We start from the raw sequence: 18563 nt of genomic DNA, 5'->3' as shown, positions 1-18563 counted from the left end.
ATTTTGGGGTGGTTGATTATGCACCAATAGCTGATATATTCCTTGTTTTGCTTAAATTAGTCCTGGTTGGTTTTTCTGTCATTTTCAAGTAGAAAATCCCAGATGATGCAACTGTAATACCTACCTCATAGGACTGCTCTGAAGATTGGAAGTGACATTGGCAGAGTGGCTGGCACACTTGGGGAGGAGTCAGTAAACAATAGCTGTTGTCATTATTCCCTGTTCATCCTCCCAGCTGCTCCCTCATCCACATCCTCCAACCACAGGCAGCAAGTCCTCTGCCAGTGTGGATAGTGGAGGGCGGCATGCTGGCTGAGGGGTACCCTGGGTGGCCATGCTGTTGCTACCAGACACTGGGGAGGAGACCAGAGAACCCAAGTTCAGGTCCCCATCTTCCAGAGGTGAGCCCTTAAGTGCCCTGTGAGAGAATGAGATGCTACTTCTCGGATTGAACGGAATAAAAGTCTTCAACAAGATTTCCCTATGGTTTAGCAACTCCACTTCTGGTATGGGCTGAATTGTGTCCCGCCCACACCCCAAAAGTCATATATTGAAGTGCTAATTCCCAATATCTCAGAATGTGACTGTATTTGGAGGAAGAGCTTTTAAAGAAGTAATTAAATTAAACTGAGGCCATTAGGGCGGATCCTAATCCAATCTGACTGGTGCCCTTTTAAGAAAAGGAAATTTGGACAGACAAAGCCACCAGGTATGTGTATGTACAGAGAAAATGCTATGTGAGGGCTCAGCGAGAAGGTAGTTATTATTATTTCTTCTTACCAACCAAAAAGAAAGGCTCCAGGAGAAACCAGCATTGCCAACACCTTGATCTTGGACTTCCAGTTTCCAGAACTGTGAGAAAATTAATTTCTGTTGTTTAAGCCACCCAGTCTGTGATATTTTAATAAGGCAGCCCTAGCAGACTAATACAACTTCCTAACTGTGTAGCTCTAGGCAAGTTACTTCACTTCCTAAATGTCAGTTTCCTCACTTATAAAACAGGAATGAAAAAACAGTAGCCACGGCAGAGGGTATTGTGAAGATTTAATGAGATAGCACCTGTAGCAGAGGTGCCCAGGACCTGTCACAGGATAAGAGCAGGGAATATGTTAGCAATCGCTAGTAGCATGTTATTCATTTTAATTTATTCTTTGTTTATTTAGCAACAACTTGTTTATGATGACAAAAGCCATGTGTTTACTATTCAAAAATCTTATAAAAATACCAAAAAATGCAAAGTTCTATAAAATGTCAGCCCCTTTTCCACATATATGTAAACGTTTTAAAAATTACAACCATACCAAACATACCGTCTCCTGACTTCCATCCTTCCTCCAGCAATAGACCTGCAAACAGTTCTCAAGGGGTTGTTATTCTTTTTTTTTTTTGAGACGGAGTCTCACTCTGTTTCCCAGGCTGGAGTGCAGTGGCCCGATCTCGGCTCACTATAACCTCCACCTCCTGGGTTCAAGCGATTCTCCTGCCTCAGCCTCCTGAATAGCTGGGACTACAGGCGTCTGCCACCAGACCAGGCTAATTTTTGTATTTTTAGTAGAGACAGGGTTTCACCATATTGGCCAGGCTGGTCTTGAACTCCTGACCTTGTGATCCGCCTGCCTGGGCCTCCCAAAGTGCTGGGATTACAGGCGTGAGCCACCACCCCCGGCAGGGTTGTTATTCTTAAATGCCCATTACTGTCTCACTTTGCTGGAAAGGGGGAAAGGGGAAACTAAATGTGAGTTTCAAAGAGAATGGCCCTGCTTCCTTTGGGGAAGCTGTTGGCCTCCCTCATTATGGGGCATCGGCCCTTCATACCCCTTCCTGGAGATACTGGTTGAAAGAGGTCCCTGTACACCCCTCCCCAGGCTGGTGCCCAGGCTCTTCTCAACACCCCTCTACCATGCTCACCCCTCATTCCCATTTTCATCCCCCGCTTTCCTGTCCTGCCCCTCCCAGGTGTTAAATGAGGGGAATTTCAGTCTGGAGTGAATGTTTACAGCTTACTTGAAACCCTTAAAAATAAAAATTCATCATAAACTGACAGATCCTTAAATTTAACTGTGCAAACAGTGCCACTATAATATTTAAGCTCCGCTTGAATGAATGTTCTATCAAAACCATATGGGCTCCCACCTGGTTCCCTCTCTGCAATGGTGGAATTTGAGGAAATGCTGGCGGGATGTTTATTTGGGCTGAAGGCACAGATCTGCTTACTCTGGGTTACCTTTTTTATGGGTGCCTTCATGTGACTTGGTCGACAGCCCTGGGCCTTGGGCCGCGCAGAGTTCCTCTGGAGGCGTAGTGAGCAGGAACAGTGCAGGATTCAGACTTGCCTGGTTTGAATCTTGGTTCTGCAAGTGACTAGCTGTGTGACCTTCAGAATTTTACCTGTCCTCTCCATGCCTCAGTTTCCCATCTCTAAAATGGAGGGAGGTGTGATGATAGCAGTTCCTCTTTATCAGAAAACTAGATGAGCCAATTTGTGTGACACACAATACCTGGAATATAGCATGTCCTCGATAAATTCTGTGTGTGTGATTGTGTGTGCATGTGTGTGTGTGTGTGTGTGTCTGTGACAGAGAGAGAGTGAGTAAGGGAGAGAGACGGCATGTGCTCAGGTGCAATTGATCTAACTCCTGAGTTTATGACACATGGTCCACCCCTGGTCTGCGCAGTCCTGCTCTTATTTTGTTGATTCCTTCTCCTTTACCCTCATTTCCCTTGTCATTCTCTGTCCATCAAGATAACCATTTTAGTCCATTTTGTGGATTATGGGGGTATATATCCTTAACAAAATGTAATGTTGTTTTGGTTTTCATATGGTCTTTTATTGACCTGAAAGTGTGTTACAGATTTTATTGTTTTTGTTTTGTTTTGTTTTGTTTTGTTTTGTTTTGTTTCACTCAGAATGATGTTTTAAACACCCATGCGTGTTGCGGTGTGTACGAGTCTCTGTCTTCTAACTGTGGCTGTTACTACATGCTGTGCCTCCAGCACACTTGACCCTCTGTTCCTTAACTGATGGACTCCAGATTGCCCCAACTCAGCCCCACAAACAACACTGCCTTGGAAATAACTGGTCATGTCCTTTATGAACCTGTGTGAAAATTTCATTAGAATATATGACTGGAGAAAAACAACAGATGCTGGTGAGGCTGCGGAGAAAAGGGAATGCTTATGCACTGTGGAAAGCCGTTTGGAGATTTCTCAAAGAACTTAGAACTACCGTTTGACCCGGCAATCCCATTAGTGGGTATATATCCAAAAGAAAATGAATCATTCTACCAAAAAGATACATGCACTCGTATGTTCATCACAGCACTATCCACAATAGCAAAGACATGGAATTAACCAGTGGATTGGCTAAAGAAGAGGCAGTACATATACAGGACAGAATGCTACACAGCCATAAAAAGAATGGAATCACGTCCTTCGCAGCAACATGGATGTAGTTGGAGGCCATAATCCTTAACAAATTAATGCAGGAACAGAAAACCAAACACTGAATGTTCTCACGTACAAGTGGGAGCTAAACTTCGGGTACTCACGGACATAAAGATGGTAGCAATAGACACAGAGTGGGGTGACTGGGAGAAGCAAAAAGGTTGAAAAACTATTGGGTACTATGCTCACTACCTGGGTGATGAGATTAATCATACCCCAAACCTCAGCATCATGCAATACACCCATATAACACATCTGCACATGTACCCCCTGAATTTAAAATAAAAATTGAGATTATTTTTTAAAAATACAAATTTAAAATTAAAAATACAAACAAAAAAAAATCTATGACTAACAATGAATGGTCAGATAATATGTATGCACATACCTAATTTGACTAAGAACTGTAAACTGCTAACTCATGCTGTTGGCCAATTTTTTTACTAAGGCTCATTTTCTTGTTAATTGTCAAGAGTTCCTTTCTATTCTTGTTAGCTTCTGCCAAAGCAAATTATCTTCCTTCCATCTGTCATATGTTTACTATATCCGCATTATTCTTAATTGATGAAATTATCAATTTTGATATATTCATACTATTTTTTCTTACATTGAGTGTTTTTAGCTTTATATTGTTTGTATTGAGTTATAATTTAAATACAAAAGGATATGTAGAGTGTTAAGTATATAGTTGGATGAGTTTGGACAAGCATCTACACTCATGTAACCACTACCACAGTAAAGATACACAACATTTTCACCACGCCAGAAAGTTCCCACTTGCCACTTTGCAGTTAATCCCCCACAAAAGGCAAATACTGCTCTAATTTTCATCACCATAAGTTAGTTTTTCATATTCTAGAATTTCATATAAATGGAATCTTACATATACTTCTGTGGCTGGCTTTTTGCATTCAATGTGTTTTTCAGATTCATTTGTGTTATTGCATATATCAGTAATTCATTCTTTTTAATTGTTGAATAGTATATCATAAGAAATTGTGTATCCACTTATCCAACCATAGACATTAGGAGTGTTTCCAGCTTTTGACTCTTATGAATAAAGCTGCTATAAACATTTATATACAAGCTGTGTGTGTGTGTGTCTGTGTGTGTGTGTGTGGTGTGTGTGAGTGTGTGTGTGTGTGTATTCATTTTCACTCCTAAGAACGAAATTTTTGGATCATAGATAGATAGGTATATTTTATTTGTTTTTTGTTTTATTTTGTTTTGTTTGTATTTTTTTTTTTTTTAGTGGAGACAGGGTTTCACCATATTGGCCAGGCTGGTCTCACACTCCTGACCTCGTGATCCACCCGCCTCAGCCTCCCAAAGTGCTGGGATTACAGGTGTGAGCCACCACGCCTGGCTGTTTTGTTTTGTTTTTGAGAATAGGGTCTCCCTCTGTTGCCCAGGCCGGAGTATACTGGCATAATCATGGCTCAATGCAGCCTCAACCTTCTGGGCTCAAACAATCCTCCTTCCTCAGCCTCCCAAGTAGCTGGTGCATACCGCCATGCCCAGCTAATTTTGTTTGTTTGTTTGTTTGTTTTGTAGAGACAGAGTCTTGCTATGTTGCCTAGGCTGATCTTGAACTCCTGGCCTCAAGTGATCTTCCCACCTTGGCCTCCCAAAGTGCTGGTATTATAGGCATGAGCCACCACTCCCACCCAGTAGGCATTTTACCTTCAAAAGAAACTGTCAAAGTGTTTTCCAAAGTGTTTTTACCTTTTCACATTCAAAACAGAAATACAAGAGATTTTCAAGTGCTCCACTTCCTCACCAACACTTGATATTTTCCATGTTTTAAATTTTAATCATTCAGGTATGTGATGAGTATCTCATATTGTCTTTAATTTTGATTTTCCCTTACGTCTACTGATGTTAAACATCTTTTCATGCACTTATTTGGCATTTCTAGATCTCTTCTGTAGGGTATCTCTTCAAATTTTTACCGTTTTGTTTTAAATTTGACTGTCTTTTATTGTTGAGTTGTAGGAGTTTTTATATATTCTGGATGCAAGTCCTTTGTCAAATATGTGTTTTACACAAATACTTTCTCCTATTTTGTGGCTCATCTTTTCATTTTTAAATGATCTCTCTTTTTTTCTTTTTCTGAGGTGGAGTTTCATTCTTGTTGCCCAGGCTGGAGTGCAATGGCACAATCTCGGCTCATGGCAACCTCCGCCTCCCAGGTTCAAGCAATTCTCCTGCCTCAGCCTCATGAGTAGCTGGAATTACAGGCATCCGCCACCACACCCAGCTAATTTTTGTATTTTTAGTAGAGACGTGGTCTCTCCATGTTGGTCACGAACTCCCGACCTCAGGTGATCCGCCCACCTCAGACCCCCAAAGTGTTGGGATTACAGGCGTGAGCCACCGCACCTGGCATTAATCTCTCTCTTTTTTTTTTTTTTCTGAGACAAAGTCTCGCTCTGTCATCCAGGCTGGAATGCAGTGGCACGATCTTGGCTCACTGCAACCTCCACCTCCTGAGTTCAAATGATCCTCCCACCTCAGCCTCCCGAGTAGCTGGGATTACAGGTGTGCACCACCATACTCGGCTAATTTTTGTATTTTTAGTAGAAACCGGGTTTCACCAGGTTGGCCAGTCTGGTCTCAAACTCCTGACCACAAGCGATCCACACCGCCTCGGCCTCCCAAAGCGCTGGATTACAGACGTGAGTCACCATGCCTAGCCTTAAATGATCTTTTTTGATGAGCAGAAGTTTATATCTTTGATAAAGTCAAATTTATCAATTTTTAAAATAGGCTTCGTTTAGAGGAATTTTAGGTTCACAGCAAAATCAAACAGAAAGTGCAGAGAGTTCTCATTTACCTCCTGCCCACATAAAAACACAGCCTCCCCTACTACCAGCATCCTACACCACAGTGGAACTTCCATGACAATCGAGAAACCTGCACTGACACACCATTATCACCCAAAGTCCATAGTTTGCATTAGGGCTCACCCTTGGTGTTGTATATTCTATGGGTTTTGACAAATGAAAAATAACATGTATTCACCATTATAGTATCATACGGAGTAGTTTCACTGCCCTGAAAATAATCTGGCTTTGCCTATTTATCCTTCCTTCCCCCAACCCCTAGCAACTACTGATCTTTTTACTGTCTTCATAGTTTTGTCTTTTTCAGAATGTCATACAGTTGGAATCATACAGTTATGTAACTTTTTCGGGTTAACTTATTTTACATAGAAATATGCACTTAAGGCTTCTTCATGTCTTTTTTAGGGCTTGATAACTCATTTCTTTCAGCACTGAATGATATCCCATTGTCAGAATGTACCACAGTTTATTTGCCCATTTACCTACTGAAGGACATCTTGGTTGCTTCCAAGTTTTGGCAATGGTGAATAAAGCTGCACTTTTTCGATCTTAGAGCTATTGTGCTGTGGTTTGTTTTGTTTTATTTTGTTTTGTTTTGGTGGAGTCTTGCTCTGTCAACCAGGCTGGAGTGCAGTGGCATGATCCTGGCTCACTGCAACCTCTGCCTCCTGGGTTCAACCGATTCTCGTGCCTCAGCCTCCCAAGTAGCTGTGATTACAGGCGTGCACCACCACACTCAGCTAAGTTTTGTATTTTTAGTAGAGATGGGGTTTCACCATGTTGGTCAGACTGGTCTCAAACTCCTGACCTCAAGTGATCTGCCTACCTCTGTCTCCCAAAGTGCTGGAATTACAGGTGTGAGCCACCATGTCCAGCCAGAACTATTGTTACAAATATCTGTGTGCAGGTTTTTATGTGGACAAAAGTTTTCAACTCATTTGGGTAAATACCAAGGAGCACAATTGCTGGATAGTATGAGAAGAGTATGTTTAATTTTGTAAAAAAAACTCCCAAACCATCTTCCAAAGTGCCTATACCATTTATCATTTCCACCAGCAATGAATGAGAGTTCTTGCTGCTCTATAGCCTTGCCAGCATTAAGCGTTGTTGGTATTATATTTTGGATTTGGGTCATTTTAAAAAGTGTGTGGTGCTGTCTCATTGTTGTCTTAATTTTAAATTTTCTAATGACATATGATGTTGAGCATCTTTTCATATGTTTATCTGCCATCTCCTTTGGAGAGGTGTCTGTTCACGTCTTTTGCCCATTTTTTAATTGAGTTGTTCATTTTCTTATTGATGAGTTTTAAGAGTTTTTTTCTAAATTTTGTATAATTGTTCTTTATCAGATATGTCTTTTGCAAATATTTTCTCCAAGTTTGTGGTTTGTCTTCTCATTCTCTTGAAAATTTATCAGTATTAATCTTTTATAGGTTTTGCCTATTGAGACGTTTTCAAGAAACATGTTCACCCCAAGATTGTGAAAATACTCTCTTGTGCTTATTTCTAGAGACTTTACAGTTTCTGCTTTTGCATTTAGATCTTTGATCCATCTGAAATTAATTTTTCAGTACAGTGTAAGGTAGGGGTTGAGATGGATTTTTTTTGCATATCAATATCTAGTTGTTACAGACACTTTGTTGAAAAGCCTTTTCTTTCCCCCCTTTGATTACTTTGGTATCTTTTGTTGAAATTCAATTGACGATATATCTATATATATATGTATATAATATATAGTCAATTACATATAATTGACTAATTGACTACGTATAAATTATATATAGAGTCTATATATATATAGTTTCTCTCAATATATAATGTGTGTGTTTGTGTATATATATACATATGCCTATTATGGGGCACTATTCTTGACACTACCATATTCTCTGGATTATTGTGGCTTTAGAGTAAGTCTTGAAATCTGGTTGGATAAGTCCTTCAATTTTGTTCTCCTTTTCCAAGACTGATTTGAATATTCTAGGGTTTTTACATTTCTATATAAATTTTAGAATCTATATGTGCTTTAAAATATTCTGCTGCAGGCTGGGTGTGATGGCTCATGCCTGTAATCCCTGTACTTTGGGAGGCCGAGGTGGGTGGATCACCTGAGGTCAGGAGTTCGAGACCAGCCTGGCCAACGTGATGAAACCCTGTCTCTATTAAAAATACAAAAAAAAATCAGCTGGGTGTGGTGGCGCACACCTGTAATCCCAGCTACTCAGGAGGCTGAGGCAGGAGAATCACTTGAACTCAGGAAGGGGAGGTTGCAGTGAGCTGAGACTGCACCACTGCACTCCAGCCTGGGCAACAAGAGCAAAACTCTGTCTCAGAAAATAAAAAAAATCTGCTGTAATTTTTATTGAGAGTGTGTTGAATCTTTACATAAATTTGGAGAGAATTAACATTTCAACAATATGGAGTCTTCCAATCCATGAACATGGTATAGCTCTCCATTTGTTTAGATCTATTTTAATTTTTTTAATCAATATTTTGTAGTTTTGGTGTAGAGGTCTTACACATCTTTTGATAAATGTATTCTTAAGAACTTTGTGGATCTCAGAGCTATTGTTAATGATATTATTTTATATTTAATTTTTAAATTACTTGTGCTACTGTAAAAAATTGATTTTTTTAAAATGTTGACCTTATGTCCTGAGATTGGCAATTTCTTTTGTAGATTTTGTAAGATTTTTCCACACATAAGCATATTATTAATGAATAAAGATAATTTTACTTCTTTTCTAAGCTTTATGCCTTTTTTTTTTTTGACAGTCTCTCTCTGTCACCCAGTCTGGAGTGCAGTGGTGCAAACATGGCTCACTGCAGCCTCGAACTCCTGGACTCAAGTCATCCCCTCACCTTATCCTCCCAAGTAGCTGGAACCACAGGCATGCACAACCATGCTTGGCTAATTTTTAAAATTTTTTGCAGAGACAGGGTCTTGCCATGTTTCCCAGTCTGGTCTGGAACTCCTGGGCTCTATCAAGGCTCCCACCTCAGTCTCCCAAAGTGCTGAGATTATAGGTGTGAGCTGCTGAGCCTGGCCTTTTATGCCTTTTATTTATTTTTCTTGTCTTATTGCAATGGCTAGAATTACCACTGTTACATTGACTACAAGTGAAAGGGAACATCTTGGCTTTGTTCTTAATTTTGGGGAGAAAACATTTAGCTTTTTTTTTGTTTTTGTTTGATTTTTGTTTTGAGACAAGACCTCACTCTGTCATCCAGGCTGGGGTGTAGTGGCACAATCAGACCTTACTGCAGCAGCCTCAAACTCACGGGTTCAAGTGATCCTCCCACCTCAGCCATCCAAGTAGCTGGGACTACAGGCATGCACCACCACACCCAGGTGATTTTTAAATTCTTCTTTTGTAGAGACAGGGTTTTGCCATGTTGCCCAGGCTGGTATTGAATTCCTGGCCTCAAGTGATCCTCTTGCCTTGGCTTTCCAAAGAGCTGGCATTATAGGCATGAGTCATTATGCCTGGCCAGCATTCAGCTTTTTGATATTTATTATTAGGTGAGCTGTAGGCTTTTTATAGATGCCTGTATCAGATTGAAGATGTTTCCTTCCATTGAAAATTGTTACTAGTTTTTAAAAATCATGATTACATGTTGAATTTTATCAAAGACATTTCCTTTACCTATTGAGATGATCCTATGATTTTCCTTCTTTATTCTATTAATGTGATGAATTGTATTTATTGCCTTTAGAATGTTGAACCAAACTTGTAGCCCTGAGATGCATCCCATTCAGTTATGATGTATTATCTTATTTTAGTTTGGTTGGGGAGACCAAGAATTTTTATTTTATTTTATTTTTTATTTCAATAGGTTTTTGTGGAACAGGTGGTGTTTGGTTACATGGATAAGCTCTTTAGTGGTGATTTCTGATATTTTGGTGCACCCATCACCCAAGCAGTGTACACTGTACCCAATGTGCAGTCTTTTATCCTCCACCCCCATCCTACCTTTCCCCTTGAGTCCCCAAAGTCCATTGTATCATTCTTATGCCTTTGTGTCCTCATAGCTTAGCTCGCACTTATAAGTAAGAACATAACAATGTTTGGTTTTCCATTTCTGAGTTACTTCACTTAGAATAATGGTCTCCAATTCCATCCGGGTTGCTGCAAATGCCATTATTTTATTCCTTTTTATAGCTGGGTATTATTCCAGCACATATATATATATACCACATTTTCTTTATCCACTTGTTGATTGATGCGTAACATGGTTTGGCTGTGTACCCATCCAAATCTGATCTTGAATGGTAGCTCCCATAATTCCCATGTGTTGTGGGAGGGACCTGGTGGGAGATAATTTAATCATGAGGGCAGTTTCCCCCATACTGTTCTTGGGTTAGTGAATAAGTCTCACAAGATCTGATGGTTTTATAAGGGGTTTTCCTTTTCACTCGCCTCTCATTCTTTCTTACCTGCTGCCATATAAGATGTGCCTCTCACCTTCTACCATGATTGTGAGGCCTCCTCAGCCACTTGGAACTATGATTACATTAAATCTCTTTTTTTAATATATAAATTACCCAGTCTCAGGTATATCTTTATCAGCAGCATAAAAACAAACTAATATAATGGACAACAACAAAAACATAAAGTGGGGAAAAGACACCCTAGTCAACAAATGGTTCTGGGATAATTGGCAAGCCACATGTAAAAGAATGAAACTGGATCCTCATCTCTTGCCTTATACAAAAATCACTCAAGATAGGTGAAAGACTTAAATCTAAGACCTGAAACCATAAAAATTTTAGAAGATAACATTGGAAAACCCTTCTAGACATCTGTTTAGGCAAAGACTTCATGACCAAGAGCCCAAAAGCAAATGCAAAGAAAACAAAGATAAATAGATAGGACCTAATTAAACTAAAAAGTTTCTGCACAACAAAAGAAACAATCAGCAGGGTAAACAGACAACCCACAGAGTGGGAGAAAACCTTTGCCAACTATGCACCCAACAAAGGACTAATATCCAGAATCTACAAGGAACTCAAACAAATCAGTAAGAAAAAAACAAACAATCCCATCAAAAAATAGGTTAAGGACATGAATAGACAGTTCTCAAAAAAAAGATATACAAATGGCCAAGAAACACATGAAAAAGTGCTCAACATCACTGGTTATCAGGGAAATGTAACTCAAAAGCACAATGGCTACCACGTTACTCCTGCAAGAATGGCCATAATTTAAAAATAAAAAATAATAGATGTTGGTGTAGATGTGGTAAAAAAGGGAACACTTTTACACTGCTGGTAAGAATGTAAACTAGTACAACCACTATGGAAAACAATGTGGAGATTCCTTAAAGAACAAAAATTAGATCTACCATTTGATTTAGCAATCCAATCCCACTCCTGGGTATCTACCCAGAGGAAAATAAGTCATTATATGAAAAAGACACTTGGACACACGTTTATAGTAGCAAAATTTGCAATTGCAAAAATATGATACATTGTCTTTTTAATACAATGCTTATTTTGGCTTGTCAGTTTTTGGTTAAGGATTTTTGTGTCTCACAAGAAATCTTAGTCTATTGTCTTTTTCCTTACCTTGTTATATTCTTGTCATTTTTGGTATCAGGATTATGCTGGATCACAAAACAACTTTGAAAGTGTTCTACTGTCCTTCACTCCCTGAAAGGATGTATATATGAATAATATTATTTCTTATTTATTTATTTTGAGACACAGTCCCACTCTGTCACCTAGGCTGGAGTACAGTGGCATGATCTCAGCTCACTGCAGTCTTGACCTCCCAGGCTCAAGTAATCCTCCCGCTTCAGCCAGCTGAGTAGCTAGGACTACAGACACATGCCACTATGCCTGGCTAATTTTTATGTATTTTTAATAGAGACGGGGTTTCACCATGTTGCCCAGGCTCGTCTCTAACTCTCAGCCTCAAGTGGTCCTCTCACCTCAGCCTCCTGAAGTGCTGGGATTATACGCATGAGCCACTGCACCTGGCCTTATTTCTTATTTAAATATTTGATATAATTCACCAGTAATGCCATCTGTGCCTAGAATTTTCCTTATGGAAAGGTTTATAATTAAAATTTTAATCTCTCTAGTAGACATAGGGCTATTAAAATTTTCTATTTCTTCTTATACTGGTTTGATAACATGAGTTTGTCTATTTTATTTAAGTAGTTGAATTTGTGGCATAAAGTGGTTTGTCCCTTTTTAATTATTTTTAATATCTATAGGATCTCTAGGGATACCTCGTCTGTCGTCCCTGATGTTGGTAATTTGTGGTGTTTTTTTCTCTATCAGTTTAGTTAAGTACTCGATCTTACTAATCTTTTAAAAATAACTTTTGGCTCTTGATTTTCTCCTAGTGTCCATGCATTTTCTTTTTTAATTTTTGTGGACACATGGTGTATATATTTATGGTGTATATATTTATGGTGTATATGAGATATTTTGATACAAGCATGTTTATACATTTTCTATTTCATCGATTTCTGCTCTTTATTTTCTATCATCTACAAACTTTACATCTAATTTGCTCTTCTTTTCCTAGTTTCTTAAGTTAGAAGTTTAGATAATTGATTTTCAATCTTTCTTCTTTTCTAACGCAAGCAATTAAAGCTAGAAGTAAATAAGCATTCAGCTATAAATATCCCTCTAAGAACTTTAACTGCGTCCCATAAATTTCAATATGTTGTTTTTCCTTATCGTTTAGTTCACACTGTTTTCTAATTTCCCTTTTGACTTCTTTCTTGAGCGTAAGTTATTTAGAAGTATGTTGCTTAGTTTTTGATTTTTGGAAATTTTCCATATATTTAATTGCTTTTAAGAAATTTAATTCTGTTGTGATCAGAGGACATATTTTGCGGGATTTCAGTCAGTACTTTGACATGTATTGAGATTCGCTTCATGGCTCAGCAAATAGTCTATCTTAGTGAACATTTAATATGCTCTTCAAAAAATGTATATTCAGCAGTTATTGGGTATAGTATTCTATAAACATCAATTTGTTTGATCATGTATTCAAATATTCTATTTCCTTACTGATTGATTTGTCTGCTTATTCTATCAATTACAAAGAAAGAAATATTAACATCACCTACATATTTGTGGATTTCTCTTATTTCTCACTTTGATTGTCTCTTTGTTTTTTACATTTTAAAGGTTTGCTACTGGTTGTGTACACATTGAGAATTATGATATCATCATGATGATTTTAACTTTCTATCTATAAAATGACTGTTTTTGGTAACACTTTTTGTCTTGAAATCTAATTTGTCTGATATTAATATAGTCATACTAGTTTCCTTATGCATAGTTTGTGTGATATATTGTGTTTCATCCTTTTATGTTCAACATGTCTCTATATTTAAATTTAAAGTGACTATCTTATAAACAGCATATGGCTGAGTCTTGCCTCTTTTTATTCACTTTGAAAATCTCCACCTCTTACTGTACATTTAATGTAACTGTAAAAAAGTTTGGGGTTGGCCAGTCATGGTGGCTTATGCTCGTTCCTAGCACTTTGGAAGGCCGAAGTGGGCGGATCACTTGAGGTCAGGAGTTCAAGACCAGCCTGGCCAACGTGGCATAACCCTGTCTCTACTAAAAATACAAAAATTACCCAGGTATGGTGGCACTCACCTGTAATCTCAGCTGCTCAGGAGGCTGAGACAGAAAAATCACTTGAACCCAGGAGATAGAGGTTGCAGTGAGCTGATATTGTACCACTGCACTCCAGCCTGGGCAATAGAGTGAGACTCCCTCTCAAAAAAAAGTTTGGGGTTAAGTCTTAAGTCTAGTATGTTGTCAGTTTCCATTTGTTCCTTCTGTTCTTTGTTCTCTTTTTCCTGCTTTCTTGGTCTAATTAAGTACTTTTTAAGAACCCCATCTAGTTTACTCTAATGACTTTTTAGCTATATGACACTGTATATGTATATATACACACACATATATATACATATACATATATATGTATGTATATATATATTTTTACTGTCATTCTTTTAATGATGTTTCAGAACAAAGAAAATGTCACAGAGTTATATGTGGTTTTTATGTGGTATAGGGCACAAGAAACAGTTACCAACAGAAAATATTTCTACAGCCCCAAAATAGCTTACTTACAAATATTTGCAAAATTCATTCTTATGCTACTCATGTAGTTTTGTACTTGAATCGACAGTTTACAGAGATGAGTAATTAAAATTAGGTTTTTTGGTGTTTTTTTTTTTTTTTTTTGAGAAGGAGTCTCGCTCTGCCCCCAGGCTGGAGTGCAGTGGCCCAATCTCGGCTCACTGCAAGCTCCGCCTCCCGGATTCATGCCATTCTCCTGCCTCAGCCTCCCAAGTAGCTGGCACTACAGGCACACACCACCACACCCAGCTAATTTTTTGTATTTTTAATAGAGAAAAGGTTTCACTGTGTTAGCCAGGATGGTCTCAATCTCCTGACCTCGTGATCTGCCCGCCTTGGCCTCCCAAAGTGCTGTATTACAGGCTGTTTTGCCTTCCATGTTGGCCAGGCTGGTCTTGAACTCCCATTTCTTTCAGAGCCTCTCTTCTCTGGGCTGTAATTACGGCTTCTGGACTTTTTGTCAGAATCGGAATGGCTCCATTTGCTATCCTCCCTAGAACTCTCGTGTTTTAAGAACCTGAGCTTTTCCTTGGCTTTTTCCTGGTTATGGTGACTGCTAGAAAGTTCTTCATGAAGTTTTCTCTTCTTAGAATGGTCCTTCACTTCAGAATCACTGTTGTTATGCCCTGAACACTTGCTTTTCTTTCTTTTCTTCCTATTTTTTTTCTTTATTGTCACTCTCACTCTCACTCTCAATACTGCTTTCTAAAGTCTCAGTAGAGGAAGAGGAGGAGGAGGAGGAAGAGGATTTATGTTTTTTGTGTTCACTTCTGCTCTTCTGAAACATTTTCTTTTTTCTATCTTTTTCTTTTCTTTTCTTTTCTTTTTCTTCTCTAGTCGATCTAATTTCCTGAAAAGTTTCTGTTTTTGTTTAGTTGCTAGTGACTTTAAACATTCAACTTCTGGATATTTTTCACCCTCACTTGCAACATACTCCTTTGATGGATCCTTTGTGGTCAAGTTTCTCCCCAGTACATTTCGTTTCAGTGCAAACCCACTGTTTCTCATCTTCGCTATTAGCTCCAAGGGGTGCATCGATGGCCCTGAGACGTCAGTGGGAACCAAACTTGCATTGATTCCAGAAAGATCAAACAAAGGACATTCTTGATCTGTGTTGACATGACCCCATTGGTGACATTTAATGCCCACAGGGCTGCTCTCTGATGTTCATGTCACCTTTGACATATTTTTCTCATGGGGCTCCTTTCTGCCATTCAAATTTGTATTCAGTCTCTCTTTCTGTTTCTTCTTTCTCTTGGTTTTCTTTTTTAGCTCCTGGTGGGGCTTCATACATGAAATTAAGGCCATTATTTACACGTTCATCTCCCATAAGCAATCTGTTATCATATGATTCTTGTTCTTTATGATATTGCTGCATTAATTCTTCTTGTTTCTTCTTATCATATGATATTTTCTGTTCTGCCATCCATACTTTTTTGATATTGGATTTGGAGGCAAGATGAAAATCCTTCTTGCACGTGAAGTTGGTGAAGGTTTTCCCCATCTTGGAGCTGGAGCTGGGTAAAGAAGCAGCTAAATCTGTAAGCAACGTAAACAAACTCAGCCTCCTAACCGGAACTGCTGCCACTGTATATTTTTTAAGTGATTGCTCTAAGAATTACATCCATAACTTATCACACTCTTTGTTTTTTGTTTTTGTTTTTGAGATGGAGTCTCTTTCTGTCACCAGGCTGGAGTACAATGGCGTGATCTTGGCTCATTGCAACCTCCGCCTCCTGGGTTCAAGTGATTCTCCCACCTCAATCTCTCGAGTAGCTGGGATTACAGGCACCTGCCATCAGGCCTGGCTAATTTTTGTATTTTTGTAGAGAGGGGGTTTCACAATGTTGGCCAGGCTGGTCTTGAACTCCTGACCTCAGGTCATCCTCCTGCCTCAGCCTCCCAAAGTTCTGGGATTACAGTCATGAGCCACCTTGCCCAGCCCACACTCTTTCTTAAAATTGATATTATTCCACTTCACATGTGAGGTAAGAATCTTATCTTAGTTACATTCATACTCCCTCTCCTCTTCTTTACTATCATATAGCTTCCTTCCACATATATTATAAATCCCACAATAAGCTGTCATTAATTTTGCTTTAAAATTATTAAATGAATTTTAAATAATTTAAGAAAATAATTTTTATATTAACTTACATATTTACCATTTCTAACAGTCTTCATTTCATCCTATATGTGTGATTTTTCATCTGGCCTGAGTTTTCCCTTAAGCCTGAAAAACTTCCTTAGAATTTCTTATGGTGCAGGTCTGCTGGTGATAAATTCTAACAGTATTTGCTTATTTGAAAATGTTTATATTTCCCCTCAATTTTATAAAGATGTTTATGGTCAGGCCGGGCATGGTGGCTACGCCTGTAATCCTAGCACTTTGGGAGGAGGCCAAGGCGGGTGGATCATCTGAGGGCAGGGGTTCAAGACCAGCCTGGCCAACATGGCAAAACCCCATCTCTACTAAATACAAAAAAAATCAGCCAGGTGTGGTGGCGTGCAACTGTAATCCCAGCTAATCCTAGCTTGGTGGCACGTGCCTGTAGTCCCAGCTACTCAGGAGGCTGAGGCAGGAGAATTGCTTGAACCTGGGAGGCGGAGGTTGCAGTGAGCCAAGATCATGCCGCTGCACTCCAGCCTGGGCAACAGAGCAAGACTCAGTCTCAAAAAAAAGAGAAATGTTTATGGTCAACATAGACTTCTAACTTGACTTTTTTTTTTTTCCCAACAAATTGAGCATATTGTTCCATTGTCTTCTGGCCTCAATTGTTTCTCATGAAAAGTCAACTCAACCAATATTCTTATCATTATCATTATCATCCCCTATATATAATGTGGTTTTTTTTCCCCATGGCTGATTTTAAGATTTTCTCCTTGTCTTTGATAATCATGATGCATTTTGTTAATTTTTTTCTTTTTTTTTGGAAAGATGGGGTTTCACCATGTTACCCAGGCTGGTCTCAAACTCTTGTGCTCAAGTCATCCACCTGCCTCAGCCTCCCAAAGTGCTGGGATTACAGGCGTGAGCCACCATGCCCAGACTTGTTGATTTTTCTTTATGCTGTTAGTTCACTAAGGCTCGTGGGTTAAAAAATGTTGAGTAACTATCTTGCTGTTTTTTCTTCGTGCATTGAATTTGACAAGGCCCTCAGATTGAAAAGCGTTCAGTTTCATTCTAGCAGAGACTCAGATTGCTGCAGATCACCTTGACCCTGTGGCGGCTTGGTTTTAGCCTTTGTTAAGGAAAGTCTATTTGAGTTTGCCAGTAGTTCTAGGGTGCAACCCTTACTCCTGGGACATGGTCTCAACCCCTAAGGTCTGATACCCCTTCTGGGGTGTCAATCAAAAGCCAGGAGTGTTTGCCAAGTCTCTCCAATTTGGCAGAATTTTAACTGTAAACTATATTCCCAGGGCAGAGCAGCTGCTGAAATTTCTGCTCAGTTCTTTCAGCCTTCCAGCTGTTGTTTTCCCAGGAGTTTTTTTGGAATCTTACCCTGCATATGACCAGTTCAGGGGATGGCTATAAATTAGAAGGAAATTTTTGTATGTATTTTGGGATTCTTTCTTCTGTGGCTTATTCTGTGATTTCCCCCCTCAAGTTCCAGCTGCTCTTGCAAACTTGCACTCTTCTGACTCTACAAGCCCAATAAGACTGCCACTTTCTGCATGAGCTCCACCCTATAGACTACTCAAATGGTGAGCGACCTCAAGGTAAAAGCCAGATAAAAGTAGATCACACCCAGTACACTTTTCCTTCTTTCTACAATTATATACATACAGTTTCTGCCTGCCTTTAGTCATTCTCCAGTGTCTTCAAATAGTCATTTATTATATTCTGTTGAGAGTCTATAATGTTATTGACAGGAGAATCAGCCCAATACAAGCTACTCTTTCTTTACCAAAAGTTGAAAGTCCTCTAGATCCCAAAGATATGCTACATTTTCTTCTATTAATTTTGTAGTATTACCTTTTACATTTAAGGTTTCACTCTATTTGAAGTTCACTTTTGAATGTGGTGTCAAATAGAAATCCAGTCTAATTTTCCTTACTTAGGAGCCAGTTTTTCCAATAGAACCTACTACTAAATATAAAGACTTTACCCCAGATCATTGGGGGAGGAAGAATGATTATCCTCCTTCAATGAT

The 18563-nt window shown here is 39.0% G+C and overlaps 1 pseudogene; it reads right to left on the bottom strand.

Moving 5' to 3' along the window:
• Nucleotides 1-243: 243 nt before the first annotated feature.
• Nucleotides 244-15913, bottom strand: LOC105739290 (annotated as a pseudogene).
• Between the last annotated feature and the right edge of the window lie 2650 nt (nucleotides 15914-18563).

This window comes from Nomascus leucogenys, chromosome 2, assembly GCF_006542625.1.
Source record: "Nomascus leucogenys isolate Asia chromosome 2, Asia_NLE_v1, whole genome shotgun sequence".
Taxonomy (NCBI): Eukaryota; Metazoa; Chordata; class Mammalia; order Primates; family Hylobatidae; genus Nomascus; species Nomascus leucogenys.
Note: the sequence above shows the minus strand (reverse complement) of the source record. Positions and strands in the feature narration are given on the sequence as shown.